Below are 5,192 nucleotides of genomic sequence, written 5' to 3'. Positions count from 1 at the left end.
GAGAGAGAGAGAGAGAGAGAGAGAGAGAGAGAGAGATTTACAATTCAAAAGAGCTAAAGGTATAGTTAACAGTGAGAGACTAAAATCATGCAGGTGTCCCCTCTTACAATCTGTTCTCAGTATGGCACTAGAAGTCCTAACTAATTGGGAGAAAAAAGAGCTAAATGCTTCCAGACTGGACATGAAGGCGCTAAGGAGTATCTACCTGTATATGACACAGTAGTAAACTTAGAAAACCCTGAAGAGTGCAGCAAATGGTCTCAGGAGTAACAAAGTGAGTATAAAGATACACTTCAAGAAAAGAAATATCAGCAAGCATCGAAAACTCTCAGTTTTCAACTATGTTTAGCAACTATGGTGTGACAATCAAATTCAGAGAACCACTTCACTGTCAGCAACAGCAAACATCTCAGCCAAGGGGTAGAGATCTGAGATGGAGAACTGCAGAGAGGGGAAAGAAGCTGAAAAGGTCACAAGTAATCGGGAACACACCTGTGGTCACTGATTGTAAGAATTATAATGTTCACACTAATCAAAATGTCTTACAGACGCTGTGATCTCTCTTAAAAGTCTCAGTTTATTCTCCGTAGAAAAAGAAGAGATAAATATGCAAGTCTACACTAAAATATTAAAGCCCCCATGTAATAAAATATCTCATATATATATATATATATATATATATATATATATATATATATATGAGAGAGATTTGATTATATGTGTATCTCTGCACCACCTTCTTGTGGATAATTGTCAGCCACCACCACGTGACCACGTGATTACTGGGTCTTGAACCAGAGTCCTCCGCCAGAACAAGTGTTCTTAATGGCTGAGCCATCTCTCCAGCTGCATTCAATGTATTTTGAGAATGAACACAGCAGCAAAGGGGCCATGAACGGAAGATCGGGTATTGTGTCACAGTGACACAGACTGGGAAACAGCTCATTACCATCCAGTGCTGTGTCCTCAACTTTGTTCTCTGGAAGAACATGCACAGCACTCCACCACTTCAAAAGCAGTAAAATGAACTGGCTTATTTAAATGGACAATGGATATTCACAGCCTAGGCATTTCCACAAAATAACATATGACCAGCAAAAATGTAAAAAAAGAAAAAAAATGTTCACTTCACAAAACACCAGGAAAATGCAAGTCAAAATCTCGAAGGGTTTGAACAGAGAATTCAGTGAGAGAAGTGCTTGCTGCCTAAGCCTGACAAACAGAGGTGAGCTCTCTAGCATTCCTGTAAATCCCATGCCTGCTAGTGTGGGTATGGAACCCTAGCACTGTTTGGCAGAGACATGTACATTTGGTAGACTCATTGGCAAACAAGTCTAGCTGAAATGCCAAAGGGCAGGTACACTGAGAGATCATATCTCTAAAACAGAGAGAAATATTTTCATCATTGTATAGAATTGGAATCAGGGACTTGAGCACAAATTCCAGTCTAGGAATAGTTTACACAATCTGGGAGAATTTTTTTTTAAACTTCTCTAATGAATTGTCAAAACTCTGAAAGGTGAGAGTCTTGGCTACTGAGGAGTGTCTCCAGGTAAGAAAGCAGGGCCAAAGACATAGAGCAAATCAAAACAAGAGCTACTGGGCAAGATCGCCCATGGGGATGAAAACACTCGCCCCCAAGCATGATGGTCTGGGTTCATGTCAACCTGACAACAAAATCAACTTACAGGAGTGAACGTCAACTGAAAAGATGCCTCCATATGATCACAATATTTAGGACAAGCCTGGAAGTCATTTTCTTTATCAGTGGTTGATGTGAGCAGGTCATTGTGGTGGGTGCCATCCCTGGGCTTGTGGTCTTGGGTGCTATAAGAAAGCAGGCTGAACAAGTTGTGAGGAGCAAGCCTTATAGTAGCACTTCTCCATGGCCTCTATCTCAGCTCCTGCTTCAAGGTTCTGACCTGGTTGAGTTCCTGCCTGGCTTCCTTGGGTAGCCTGTGCCTGGGGATGCTTAAGCCACATAAACCTGCTCCTTCCCAAGTAGCTTTGGCCATGGTGTTTCATAATAGCAACAGAAACACTAAGACACATGACACCTGAGTTCTAGCCCAGAACCCAGGGGATGGACTGGACACTCAGGAGAGGAAATAGATCTTCAATAGGCTTCTGAGAGCAGAACAGAGGAAAATCTGTGGATGCAGCATCTTAGCATGGACAGATGACTCCACAGTGGCAGACCTTGTAGCTTGACAGCAAATGGACTTGTAAGAACTTGATAGGGTCCAATTCAGATGGGCTCTTGTAACCTAGAGTTTTGAGGGAGGAGAAGATAGACCCAATCTCCCACATTAGTGTGAGGAGGTGGTTGAAAAGGATTGTGGAGCTCCCCGTGTCCTTGATTATCAGTGAGATAAACAATGAGATAGACAATGACTCTCTGCATCCAGTAAGGTCCATGACACAGTAGGACTGTAAACACTCAGGGGCAAAAAGTGTACCTGAGGGAAGAGTGGGCACAAGTAGGTTCTGAGTGTGTGCTTCATAAGATCTCTTAAGAGAGATGAGTCTGGGGTCTGCGATATGGCTCAGTGGGTAAGAGCAATGGCTGTTCTTCTAGAGGATGGGGGTTCAAATCCCAGAACTCACACAGTGGACCCTAACTTTCTGTAACTCCAGTCCTGATATCTACTTGAATCCTCCAGCAACACTGCGTGTACGTGGTGCTCAGACAAAAATAAGTGAGTACATAAATATTTTGTTAATACTGTTAGATTTATCTGATAGGGGAAGTGAGGACATGGCAGGTGCTTCTTAGGCCGGAGAAAGGTAAAGAAGAGTAGCAGGATTAAGTTGATCCCACAGAGAAAATAAAAAAGGAAGAGACGGAGAGGCCAATACAGGGAAAGGAAAAAGGAAAAATACCAGTATGGACGCTGAAAAAGCCACAAGGACTCACTTTATTAACCCTGTATGAAAAATGAACAAATGAGCAATCATGTTATAACACATGCAATTCAGTGTATAAATAAACATATATGTTTTTAATGAGCTTTTCCCTTTTGAGTTGATAGCACTCCACACTAGAGGCTGCCTACTAAAAACCCTAACACTGAACAAGAGAAGCATCCTTAAAGGGTGTTAGTCAGTGCTGAATACGAGACTTCCAAAACATCCAGCCTATGGCTGTTGCCCTAAAGAACTGGAAGGTAGTAGGTCTCTATTGCTGAAGATACCATACCCTTCAGACATGGGGTTATGGATCTCCTTAGCTGGAACTGACCTGAAGCCTCCTCCCTGAGGACTTTGATGCCACCAAAGGTCATACAAGCTTCCAAGAAGTGAAGGAACCAGCAGTCCTCCCAGGCATCATACCTATGAACCACAACAATGACCAGCATGGGTGCAGTAGTGGCACAAACATCTTTGTGGTAACCAACAGCTTTCTAGATGAACTTGAGACATGCTCAACAAGATGGATACAATGTCTGGTCCTGGAAACCTAGCTAACTAATCATACTAGGATTATACTAGTTATTGGCGGTTGTTGGTGGAGAATCTACAAGCACTGCTTTACTTGATCAGCATACTCCCTAGCATCCATCTATGAACATTTGTCTTTATACACACAGACAGATAACTGTGGTCTTTAACCCTCATCAGGAAAATTCTCTTTACTATAGAGACCACTACAGAAAACCACAACCAATCCTACTCAGAGTTGTGCAGTTCCGTCAGGTATTAGTTATGATATTCATTGCTGTGAAGAGATATCATGACCAGGGCAACTCTTACAAAGGAAAACATTATTATCATCATAGCAGGAATCACGGCACTTCCCAGGCAGACATGGTGCTGGAGAAGGAACTGCGAGTTCTACATTTTGATCTTATTGCATCCAGAGGAGACTCTCTTCTACAGGCAGCCAGGAGGAGGGGCTCTTGAGCACTGAATAGAGCCTGAGCATAGTAGATGACTTCCCAAGTCCATCTCCACAATCACAAACTTCCCCCAACATGGCCACACCTCCTCCAATAAGGTCACACCTCCTAACATTGACACTCCCTATGGGCCATGTATATTCAAATCATCACAAATCCCAATGAGTACATCTACAGAACACTCCTACACCTAAGGCTCAGAGAACACTGCAGACCCCAAAAAAGCGAAAGATTTTCAGAGCCTGAAGATGAGGGACTTTTTGCTGTGAATCACATCAATTGCTACACCAGTGAAGACTCACCAACCAGACTGCATAATGTGAACTGAATCAGGAGGAAACCAATGGCTGCACCCAGGTGCTGAGGTGGAGGGAGTACCTACGCAAAGAGCTCCAGGCAAATGAGAAAAGCCGGGAGCCAGAGAGGTGGTCCTCCCCAGGACAGAGCATGTAAATTGGTTGTCCTGTGTCAAATGGTCAGGCCTGGAAACATACATACGAGTAACATTATAGACTCAGTGGGTTCTTCTTGCGAATGCATATGTTTATACAAATACATATATGAATGCAATAGCAATGGATGCGAAAAAGTCCGTGAATTTGAAAGAGCAAAGGGAGGTGTCCATGCAAAGGAACTGAGGGAGGAAAGGGAAGGGGAAAATGTTCTAATTTTAAAAAGTAAAGAAAATGAATAAAAAAATTATTCTATTCTATTTCTATCTTTCCTGAAATTTGACGGAATCTGCCTTTATAAAGATAATGCCTAACCATGAGAGCTTCACTCACCCCCTATGTGATACTGGAAGGAAAACAAGGTCATTGTCCAATTGTAGCATTAAGAGATCCCAAAGCAAGGAATGGTGTGTTCTGTGAGGACATTGTTTCTTTCTCAGACTCTGACTACCTCAGTCTCTTATATGGAGGCATGTGAATGAATGGTCAGTCATCTACACAATGGGAAGAGGGATGAGAGCCAGTGAACCCCCAAGTCCATCTTGGAGTCCTACAGTAAGATCAAGGTTCAAGTAGAAAGCCATGGATTTGCACATCTATGTGGCTCAGTCAGTCTCTGATCCTGTCTGCTTTTGACCCTTCCTAGACAATCTTCAATTTCATTCTGTAAAAAGGTCTGACACACCCTAGAACTGAGTGAGTACTTTTCCCAGGAGACAACTTGCTCCTCTGCTGGAGCCTTTTCTTCTAGTAGGGAAATCTAGGGGAATTCCCATCACTTTGGGGACCACTGTTTCCATAGTGTCTCTCCCCTCTCCCCTCTCCCCTCTCCCCTCTCCCC

This window comes from Mus pahari, unplaced genomic scaffold (assembly GCF_900095145.1).
Source record: "Mus pahari unplaced genomic scaffold, PAHARI_EIJ_v1.1 scaffold_4485_1, whole genome shotgun sequence".
Classification (NCBI taxonomy): Eukaryota; Metazoa; Chordata; class Mammalia; order Rodentia; family Muridae; genus Mus; species Mus pahari.
This window is presented reverse-complemented; position numbering follows the sequence as displayed.